The 12,249-nt window shown below is 38.6% G+C and overlaps 1 protein-coding gene across 1 annotated transcript in view; it reads right to left on the bottom strand.

Annotated features, from left to right (window-relative positions):
- The window catches only part of FGF2 (fibroblast growth factor 2), a 71,189-nt gene that overhangs the window by 6,667 nt on the left and 52,273 nt on the right, over nt 1–12,249 (bottom strand). The gene's annotated exons all lie outside the window — the stretch shown is intronic.

The following is a 12,249-nucleotide window of genomic DNA, read 5'->3' as shown; positions in this document are numbered from 1 at the left end:
TCTCCAAACACTGTTAGACAATGAGGAATAAGTATCATACTGATTTCTGGCAGTCTCTTTCAGGAGGGAGGGACTTTGCCTTTTAATTTCAATTCAACTATTTATCAGAAAAAAAAAGGACAGCTGGCTTTCAAAAAGACCTAGAAATAATACTCCAAGTAATGGAATTTAATAGCTACCACATTTTTAAGATAAATGTTCAAAAAGCAACTTCACAGGGTAGCACTGAAGATACTTACTGCCCTCAAAGGGGAAAAGTCAATTTATTCACTTCAAAAGGAAAAATCATTTTTATGTTATAATTATGTGTATATATATCAATTGAATGATATATAGAAAACATACATGTAAATTTTATCTAAACACATAAATATAAGATGTATACAGAGGTATATAAATATATGGTTTTGTATTAATACCACATTCCAGTTTATTTCTATATACTCATATCTAGGAAACTTCAGGTTTGGAAAAACCCACATTAAAAAGATTTGAACCTTTTCCCAGATTCCTTGGTTCTAAGATAAGGCAAACAATGGCACAAACTGTGACAAAAACATAAATTAATTGGCAAAACAAGGAAAAGAGCTGGCATAATAACAAAAATGTAAAGTAAAGCCTGGGAAAGAACTAAAAGTGACTAATGTGTCTCAGCCATGTAAAGTAAGGGTGTGGTATTAGATCCTGTAATCTTCTAGAGATAAGAATTTTACTGGATATTTACTTGGTTTTAATATTTTGACCACTGTTAAATGGATTTTTAAAAACAAATACAAATTTAACTAATTTGCCTATTATGTAATACATTACTCATAAAGAAACTCAATTCTTCATGATGCAAATAAATCACAGCCTTACAGAGAAGCACACATTGACAGGACCCAGCTATATGAAACACACAGGACTGTCTTGTGCTGTTCATAAAGATTCAAATGTGTTAAGAGTGAAACATCTAAACCTAGAGTAATATAGACCAATATATTCCAAATCCAATACTTTTACTCCACCTCTAGTGAAATTTAGTACCCCTCTCGTGTGAACTGAAGTTAACCTGTTACTTTATTCTGTCATCTTCATTGCCACTGATAAAAGAAAAAAAAAATCTTCCCTTTTCCCTATTCCAGGTTTATGATCAAGAATAGAAGCGGAAGGGAAATAAAGAGTGAAAGGAAAATAAAGAGTGAAAGGAAATAAAGAGTGAAAGGTCACCATGGAACTTCATAGACTGATTCCCCAGAGGTAAACTTAAACAACAGCATTTAGTCATATGTTCATTTGTTGGTGTTCTATCAGCTTCCCGGATGCCCCACCTTGCTAGCTGGCACTCCCTACAATGCCTGGCATACTGGAATACTAACTATGCCAATAACATTTGCCTTTTCAGCCAGTTCCTAATATTTCAGAGAAAAGAAACAGTACCAGGGACTAAGTGGATACATGATAGAACCCACAGCTTATTAATTAATTAATTTATTTATTTATTACAAAAGTTATTTCTACTTTTGAAAAAAAATAGTGGAGGGAAGGAAACTTACATCTGTGCTGAATGTTCAGCAATGTAAATTTACTAAACAGCTGTTTCGCTCTTGAAAACAAACTGCATTTTTTTAAAAAAATAAGTAGTGCCAAAATTTAGTGGTCAAGGAAAGTAGATGTTTAACAGAGCAACATATATACAATTTTCAATTGTCTCCATTCTAAGTTTCCAAGTCATCTTCAGTGACTATCTCAGTGTGCCTACTAAAAACTGGTGCAATATAATTTTATTAATCTTTATAAACATATTTAAAGAACTGTTTTCCTATTATCAGTGTTTGCTCACCATTTCAAACTTTGGATAAAAAGGGGTCTTCAGAGGAATGCCACCACAAAGAAAGTGGCTTCTAAGGGCTTATAACAACTTGTACCTTGTTTCCAAGGCCTTATTTTATATAGGCCTAAGAGCTGAGAAATCCCTTAATGCATGATTATTGACTGCTTTTATGCACATACTTTAAAAGTCACAACAATATTTTAACATTATTATACTCATTAACAAATGAGGAACTTAAAACTCAGTGCTTTTGGTAACATTTCAGATTTTGGATACCTTTTGCCCTTACATCTACTTGATACCTTTATATCAAATTAAGTTTTCCTTTATGTGTTGCTTTTTTAAAATTGAAGAATAATTTAGAAGTACAGGAAGCATAGAGTTCAAATAATACACTTATTCATCCAATCTATATATTTTTTTCTTCTAGGCATCTAAATCACATCAATGAACAAAACTGAACAAGATCCCTGCCTTTATGCCACTCAAATTCTAGCTGGGGGAGACACACAATAAGCAATAAGCTTAAGTGAATAAATTATATTCTATGTTAGAATATAAGAAAACTTAGAAAAAAGTAAAGCTGAACAGGGTAAGAGGGACTAGGAATGGTGAGGGGTAGAAGCTAGGTGCAATATTAAATAGCATGGTCACAGTAGGCTCCATTGAGAAAGTGACATTTGAGCAAATACTTGAAGGAGATGAAGGCGTTAACCATCCAGATATCAGAGAAGAGCATTCCCATCAGAGGAAAAGCCAGTGCAAAAGCCTTACAACAGGATCATATCCAGAGTGTTTGAGGGGTAGCAAGTAGGCCAATGTGGAAAGAGTAGCAGGAAATGAGATCAGAGAGGTAATGGGATGGGAGAGGGGGCAGATCTCATAGTTTTGTAGGCTACTGTAAATATTTGGCTCTTATTCTAAGAAAATGGAGAGCCACTGGAGTCTTTTCAGCAGAAAAATAACATGATCTGACATCTTTTTCTAGGATTATTCTGGCTCCCAAGACTACAGAGGGCCAAAAGCAGACTTAGACCAGTTAAAGGGTTATTCAGTAATACAGGCAGAGAGAATGAAGGTTCAGATCACGGAGGTAGCAGTAGAAATAGTAAGGAGGTGTCTGCTTTTGTACATATTTTGAAGGTAGACTTAATAGGGTTTCCTGATGGATTGGTTGCATGGTATGAGAAAAACAGGGGAATTAAGAATGGCACTGAAGTTTCTGTTCTAGAATGATAAACTTGCCATCAAATGTGGTGGGGAGGGCTATGAGTATGAACAGATTTTATAGGAAAAGGTTAATAATTCAGCTTTGTACATGTTGAGTTTGAGAGGAATATCAGATATCCAAATGGAGACAGTGAGTATTTACCGAGCACCTACTACGCAACAGACACATCATTTAACTTTTTTCCTTCTTTTTGCTAATGCTAATAACCACAGAACTAGAAATTAAAATGTACTAATTTATTTGGAATACCAGAAAGTGTGTTATATACAATAATGCCAGTAAATAAGTATTCTCAGGTCTAAAAGGTATAAACCTGAAAAAGAAATGTAGATGTATACATATGATAGTGATATAAATTTGTCATGTGTTAGTGATGGGGCAACACCTCAAGGTTCCCTGGAGGCTGTCCACATAAACCAGCTTAGTTTATGGTTCTATAAGAGGGGCCCAATAACCATTTATTGATATTGATAATGATGCTAATGATGTTAAAGATAGTGCTGGCAGTTTGACCCCTTGTAGGGAGTATTTGAATACAGCAGACTCTAATGTAGCATGAAAAAGCATAATCAACACTTTTAAAAGTTTGTTTTTTGTCTGGATAGTTAATTTACTTTGGAATTTCAAAAAGAAAATAAGGTTATCTGAGATATTTCTACATAATGAAAAACTGATCCCAGGAGATGGTGGGAGCCATGTTTCTCACTGTTGGGGGTAGCAGGTTACACACAAGCAAGTGGCAGGGACTGCTAAAATATTCATGTGTTATTGATGGATTAAGGTTGGAGATATCGGTATGAATGAACTCATATTTAGGTGTTTTGGTTTTGTTTTGAGACAGAGTCTCCCTCTGTCACCCAGGCTGGAGTGCAGTGGCACGATCTCGGCTCACTGCAACCTCTGCCTCCCAGGTTGAAGCAATTCTCCTGCCTCAGCCTCCTGAGTAGCTGGGATTACAGGCGTGCACCACCACACCTGGCTAATTTTTGTATTTTTAGTAGACACGGGGTTTCACCATGTTGGTCAGGCTGGTCTTGAACTCCTGACGTCGTGGTCCACCCGCCTCAGCCTCCCAAAGTGCTGGGATTACAGATGTGCGCCACCATGCTCTGCCTCATATTAATATTGATACAGATGGCCAAATATAGAAATATTTATAAATACATGTATATAACCAGGCTAGTATGTACCACCATTTCTTGCTCTGTCAGCTGAGAGGGCTTAGAAGCAAAGATACTTCAGTAGCAACAAGCACACCCAGCATTCCAGTTTGTGGTTTCTAATACCATTCTCTAATAAAAGAAACCAATGCTCTTTGGAGAAATGGCTCATTCTAGGATGGAGTAGGGAATATACAAAATGAGCCTGGAGCATCTTGTAGGCCAAAAAGTAATGAAGTACTTAAAATAAATGCATTGATGGGAGTATGTCAAAGAGGAGAGCACAGGAGCCAACTGAAAGAGCTCCCAATGGCCAAAGCTGGAACTATTTGAGCAACAAAATAAATAATGTAGTATTGGATTGTAACTCAAAGTATAAAATAAATATCTGTGAATATATATTGATATAAATGATTGAATAAATAAATAAATGGGGGAAAATGAACATATTTCCCATGCAAAAGAATGACAATTTATGTAGATACTACCCCTCAAAGAAGTGGAGCATAACCATCATCTCCATCTCTTAAGTGTGGACTATGCATGGTGACTTCCTTCCAAACAGTATAGTATGGAAAGGAAGTGAAAGAGTAACTTTACAGTGGACACAAATACTATCTCAGCCAGGTGAGCAAGGATTATATCATGAGTTATCAATCATGAAGATAACATATACCATTATATGCCACAAAAATTGTACTTTACTTCTATAGTATTCCTCTCAAACACTCAAATCCCTATCTAGCCACGAAAAAAACATCAGGACAGGTGCAATGGCTCACACTTGTCATCCCAGCACTTTGGGAGGCCAAGGCAGGAGGATTCTTGAGCCCAGGAGTTCGAGACCAATTTGGGCAATATAGCAAGACCTCATCTCTACTAAAAGTAAAAATAAATTCGTAGAGTATGGTGGCATGCACCTGTAGTCCCAGCTACTTGGGAGGCCAAGGTGGGAGGATCGCTTGAGCCTAATAATTCAAGGTTGTGGTGATCTATGATCACACCACTGCCGTCCAGCCTGGGAGACAGAGCAAGACCCTGTCCAAAAAAAAAAAGGAAAAAAAAATCAAGCAAGTTGAAGGACATTCTAAAAAATACCTCAACAGTACTCCTCAAACTATCAAAGTAATCAAAAATGAGGAAAATCTAAGAAGCTGTCACAGTCTGGAGGAAACTAAGGAGACATGATAACTAAATATGGTATCCTGGGACAGAAAAAGAATATTAGGAAAAACTAAGGAAACATGAATAAAGTATGGACAGTATGGGTTCATTAGTTGTGACAGGTGCACCAAACTAATGTAGGATGTTAATAAAAGTGAAACTCAGTGTGGAGTATATAGACACTCTCTGTGTCGTTTTTATAACTTTTCTGTAAGTCTAAAACCATTGTAAAACTAAAATATATTTTTTAAAAAACTGACTCTAGGGCTACAAGTACCATCACAAGAAAGAATTTCTCAAGTCACTAGATACAGCAACTTTAGCTATAATGTGAAAAATAAAAGCACCTCATGCATTCCTGTGCTCTACTATGCCCAAATACAGATGATTCATATATACTTATCACTTTATTTCACCAGACTATCAACAGCATGTTTGTGAAGATTCTCATCTATTCTGTCTACTGCTGTATCAGTGCTTGGCACATAGTAAGTCATCAATAAATATTTGCTAAATTAATGAACAAATGGAATTTTTTCAGATAGCTTACAATAAAAATACAATTCAATGACATTACAAAATCTAAGTAAGAACTAGAGAACTAGGACTGGGGAAAATCCAGACTAGGAACTGAAATACAGAATATGGTTTAACTTTATGAACTATTTACTCCCTAAGGAAAATAGACCAGATGACCCTTTCCAAGAGCTGACTATCCAAACTTGACATCTGTGAAGATCTCTGAAGGGCCAAGAAACCTAGCTTCCAATATCGCCTTGATCCCTAACTAACTTGTATTTTCAATCAAGTCCTTTAACTTCTCTAGGCATCACTTTCCTCCTCTGTAAAATAAGAAGATTGGATTAGATGGTCTTTAGAATCCCTCCTAATCTCTAATAGCCTTAGTACACAATAAGGAAAGAAATAAGCACATGAGCAAGTTCTCCTCACATCCCCCCAGCACCTCCTCTCACCCCCACTCTCCCTTCCTTATGCATTGGCCTAACAATTCTAGTCCACTCCTAATTTTAGATTTGAACCTTATGACCATTTCCCCATGCTCTGTTTACTGGGTTGTTTATTCTTTTACAGTACATTGATTTTTCAGTTTTGGCTTTTGAGGGAGCTTGCTCAATAGGAATCCAAAAGTGCTTTTGCTTATACCACTTCTGAGAATTAAAAACAGACATGATGTAAGTATCAATGTTGACCATTTCAGAAAAAAAAGAAACATCCAAATAGTGAAAAGTTAAAATTAAATTTGATCTTTTTATTTTTTATTTTTTTGAGATGGAGTCTCACTGTGTCGCCTAGGCTGGAGTGCAGTGGCGTGATCTTGATTCACTGCAATGTCCACCTCCCGGGTCCAAGCAATTCTTCTGCCTCAGCCTCCCAAGTTGCTGTGATTACAGGTGTGCATCACCATGTCCAGCTAATTTTTGTATTTTTAATAGAGATGGGGTTTCGCCATGTTGGCCAGGCTGGTCTCAAACTCCTGACCTCAAGTGATCCACCTGCCTTGGCCTCCCAAAGTGCTGGGATTACAGGCATGAGCCATTGTGCCAGGCCTAAATTTGATCTTAAACCTGTAATATCTATAGGTTGCATAACAGTTTTAAGATTGAGTTATAAAAGAACAGTAATTCTCATTATGCAATAACCTTTGTATTTTGTCTAGTATTTTATCTCTTAAAAAGGATATACATTCATCTTCAATTACTGTATTTTTCTCACGAATTTCATCAGTATAGATTGTCAGTCTGGATAATTGGGCTCTCAAATATCTATTTTCCCTACTTTACTTTATTATAGATTTCATCTCATTGTGAAGGCCCCTCAATTAAGAAAGTTATTCTATAGGTAAAATGTATTTTACTTTTACAGAAATTACATGTATATCCTCAGAGAACATACATTTTTTCATATTTCACTATTGTGGATCAATGCAAATTACATTCTAATACTTACTGAGATACTAATATTTTGTTCAGGGTATATCATGATCTATAGCATTATATAGAAAACAATGTGCAACTTTCTGGCAGATGAAGATCAGTCAAGTTTTTTCATACCAATGCTAACATTGAGGTTGTTTGGTGATTTAAACTTAAAACTACAATTAACTTCCACTTTATGCAATTTTCTTAAAAATCTGTAATTTTGTGAACACTTAAATCATCAATTCTAATATTTGTTCTGGACTTCTGTTGCTCATAGCAACAAAATTTATCCTGCTATGGAATGGAGTAAGAAGTCTGTTGTGCATTAAAGAACTATTTAACTTCAGCTTCCAAATACAGGCTTTGGCAATTAAATATAGTTACTTTTTGAATTTTCCTATTTCCTAGCTTCAAAAGGAAAGGAAAGACCCTTAAGAAATGTTTTCAAACAACACAAAATCGGTAACCTGAAAACATGCGTACCATTAATATGTGAAGGTGTTGGGGAAAAAACGGTATACAAATTAGTCTTTTTTCATACTCTAATTGGTAATCAACCTAACATAACTCTTAAAAACCAAAATGTTTTATGTATCCACAGTACTCTTCTTTCTGGGAGGAAACTAGAATGCTTTAGAAATCATTGCAGGAATCACAGAGTAAAATGGAGAAGAACCCAGGGATGTGTCATAACACAGTAGTCTGAAAAAGGGCCAGGTAGAAGAGTGGGAAGGACTATGCCTCTGGCAAGTGCAAGTTCATAAATCCCAGCTTCTTCAAGTTACGAGGCACATCTGCATCCCCAGATGATGGCTACTGGTCAGAACACTGAACTCATACCAAAAACTGCTGTTGTTGACAGTTTAATGTCTATGGATCTGACTCAGACAGAAATGTGCCACTTACTGAATCACCAACACCATATCTTTGGTTTTGAGGTGGGGCACGCTTACTTTTTCGTCTGAAGATTGACACAGCCCACCAAGAACAATTTGAAAGAGACAGAAAAGGCACGACACCAAGCCACACAAATTCGATGGTAAGACTAGAGATTAACTTGTGAACTTGGCAGGAATAGGTCGTATGACGAGAGCTGAAACGTACAACTGGATCTTGGCCGTGCCATTCCTGGAGACTAAGAAATCCTGAATTTTTAATTTATGCTTAATAGCCATGGCTTTGTCTCTACAGAGTGTTTGTGATACATTTCTAAGCATTGCTAAATTAATTCTTACTGCACCAACTTGGTGGAAATCTGTTCCATCAGAAAGAGTTAATACATCCAAAGAGATAGAAACACATTTAAGCCTAACTTTCACAAGTTCCTGCTTAGCTAAGAATGAAACTAGAAAATTTTATTTTGAGTATTTTACATTTCTGATGGTACAGAATCAACAGTTTAGGAAGCTTAACACCTATTTGCCAAGAGAAAAAGTCAGAATTCTCTCTTCAGGTCTACTTTCTTTGAACTTGTCTCATCTTTTTATGTACCCCAGTAGTTTCAGAGATACACCTGAAGATAGAGCAGTTTCTGTTTTCATCACTTTTAACAACAATGGATCTTTTTATCATTGTCAATGAATGAATATTCAGCCAGTGCTCCTGAGGAGATGAAAAACTCCACCAGCAATTATCTTACAGAGTCACCGTGATTACTAGATTGTATGGTTTGGCTGTGCCCCCACCCAGATCTCATCTTGAATTCCCATGTGTTGTGGGAGGGACCCAGTAGGAGGTAACTGAATCATGGAGACAAGTCTTTCTCGTGCTGTTGTTATGATAGTGAATAAGTCTCATGAGATCTCATGGTTTTATAAAGAAGAGTCCCCCTGCACAAGCTCTCTCTCTGCCTGCTGCCATCTATTTAAGATGTGACTTGCTCTTCCTTGCCTTCTGCCATGATTGTGAGGCTTCCCCAACCATGTGGAACTGTAAGTCCAATTAAACCTCTTCTTTTGTAAATTGCCCAGTCTTGGGTATGTCTTTTATCAGCAGCATGAAAATGGCCTAATACAGTAAATTGGTACTAGGAATGGGGTGCTGCTGAAAGATACCCAAAAACGTGGAAGCGACTTTGGAACTGGTTAACAGGCAAAGGTTAGAATAGGTTGGAAAGCTCAGAAGATGACAGGAAAATGTGGGAAAGTTTGGAACTCCCTAGAGATTTGTTGAATGCCTTTGACCAAAATGCTGATAATGATATGGACAATGAAATCCAGGCTGAGGTGGTCTCAGATGGAGATGAGGAACTTGTTGGGAACTGAGCAAAGGTGACTCTTGTTATGTTTTAGCAAAGAGACTGGTGGCATTTTGCCCCTGCCCTAGAGATTTGTGGACCTTTGAACTTGAGAGATATGATTTAGGGTATCTGGTGGAAGAAATGTTTAAGCAGCAAAGCATTCAAAATGTGATTTGGGTGCTGCTTAAGGCATTCAGTTTTATAAGGGAAGGAGAGCATAAAAGTTTGGAAAATTTGCAGCCTGACTATGTGATAGAAAAGAAAATCCCATTTTCTGAGGAAAAATTCAAGTGGGCTGCAGAAATTTGTGTAAGTAATGGGGAGCCAGATGTTAATCACCACGACAATGAGGAAAATGTCTCTGGGGAATGTCAGAGAACTTTGCGGCAGTCCTTCCCATCACAGGCCCAGAGGTTTACGAGGAAAAAATGGTTTCATGAGCTGGGCCCAGGGTCCCTCTGCTATGTACACTCTAGGGACTTGGTTCCTTGCTTCCTAGCTGCTCCAGCTGTGACTAAAAGGGGCCAAGGTACAGCTCAGACTGTTGCTTCAGAGGGTGCAAGCACCAAGCCTTGGCAGCTTCCACATGGTGTTGAGCCGGAGGGCGCACAGAAGTCAAGAATTGAGGTTTAGAAACCTCTGCTAGATTTCAGATGTATGGAAATGCCTGGATGCCCAGGCAGAAGTTTGCACAGGGGTGGGGCCCTCATGGAGAACCTCTGCTAGGGCAGTGCAGAAGGGAAATGTGGGGTCAGAGCCCCCACACAGAGTCCCTATTGCAGCACCACCTAGTGGAGCTGTGAGAAGAGGGCCACCATCCTCCAGACACCAGAATGGTAGATCTACTGAGAGCTTGCACCATGCACCTAGAAAAGCCACAGACACTCAATGCCAGTCTGTGAAGGCAGCTGAGAGGGAGGCTGTACCCTGCAAAGCCACAGGGGCAGAGCTGCTCAATATGATGGGAACCCAGCTCTTGCATCAGCATGACCTGGATGAGAGACATGGAGTCAAAGGAGATCATTTTGGAGCTTTAAGATTTGACTACCGGGCCAGGCATGGTGGCTCATGCCTGTAATCCCAGCACTTTGGCAGGCCGAGGCGGGTGAATCACGAGGTTGGGAGGTTGAGACCATCCTGGCTAACAAGGTGAAACCCCGCCTCTACTAAAAAAATGCAAAAAATTAACCAGGCATGGTGGCGGGTGCCTATAGTCCCAGCTACTCGGGAGGCTGAGGCAGGAGAATGGCATGAACCCAAGAGGCAGAGCTTGCAGTGAGCCGAGATGGCGCCACTGCACTCCAGCCTGGGTGACACGGTGAGACTCCGTCTCAAAAAAAAAAAAAGATTTGACTGCTTCACTGGATTTCAGACTTGCATAGGGCCTGTAGCCCTTTCATTTGGGCCAATTTCTCCCATTTGCGATGGCTGTATTAACCCAATGCCTGTACCCACATCGTATCTGGGAAGTAACTAACCTGCTTTTGATTTTACAGGCTCATAGGCAGAAAGGACTTGCCTTGTCTCAGATGAGATGTTGGACTGTGGACTTTTGAGTTAATGCTGAAATGAGTTATGACTTTGGGAGACTGTTGGGAAGGCATGATTGGTTTTGAAATGTGAGACATGAGATTTTGGAGGGGCCGGGGTGGAATGATATGGTTTGGCTGTGTCCCCACCTAAATTTCATCTTGAATTTCCATGTGTTATGGGAAGGACCCAGTGGGAGGTAATTGAATCATGGGGACAAGTCTTTCCCATGCTGTTCTTGTGACAGTAAGTCTCACAAGCTCTGATGGTTTTATAAAGAGGACTTCCCCTGCACTCTCTGCCTACTGCCATCCATTTAAGATGTGACTTGCTCTTCTTTGCCTTCTGCCATGATTGTGAGGCTTCCCCAGCCATGTGGAACTGTAAGTCCAATTAAACCTCTTTTGTAAATTGCCCAGTCTTTGGTATGTCTTTATCAGCAGCATGAAAATGGACTAATGTACTAGGTTACTGCATCTTCTAATCTCAACACCACCACAGGGTAACAACTAATCTCAAGGCATTCACTGACCCAGATTATGACAGACATATAAAAGGCTGGAGCTTTAAAACCATTTTATTAGTGCTGTCCTTAGTTAGTTATAACAGGAGCAAATGTTGTATGCAATTCCTTTTTTTTCATCTACCACCCTCACTGTCTGACAGTAGCCAAACCAACTCTACTGCAGAAGCATAGTGATTTGTCACATCCTAAAGTGAAAGGGGTAGGATGGGTGGAAACTCATCTTCCTCTCACTAATAAAATGTCAGTCATCCAAAATTACTTATTGGTTCACTGTCATGGGAGATATTTAAAATGCTAGTTTGGTAGATTCCCAAACTATTACATCACCTCTTGAGTTGACAATAGATTGGCAGAATAAAAGGCAAGTACAGAGTAGAAGAAGTGAAAGTCCCAAGTAGTTAATGTTTTGAGCTGTATTCTTTACGTAGGAAACGGCATACATTCCCCTGATTTAACTACCACCTATATGCTGATCATACCCAAATCTATCTAACAATCAATGTAGACTGTTCCGCTAAGCTCCAGATCTATAATTTCAACTACTCACTGAACATCTTTACCTGAATTTCCCTTAGGCAAATCAAACTAAATAGGTCTAAATTCAAACTTACTACCTTTTCCCAAACCTTGCTCTTTTCTTCCTTCC

The sequence above is a fragment of the Pongo abelii genome, chromosome 3 (genome assembly GCF_028885655.2).
Source record: "Pongo abelii isolate AG06213 chromosome 3, NHGRI_mPonAbe1-v2.0_pri, whole genome shotgun sequence".
Classification (NCBI taxonomy): Eukaryota; Metazoa; Chordata; class Mammalia; order Primates; family Hominidae; genus Pongo; species Pongo abelii.
This window is presented reverse-complemented; position numbering and strand designations above follow the sequence as displayed.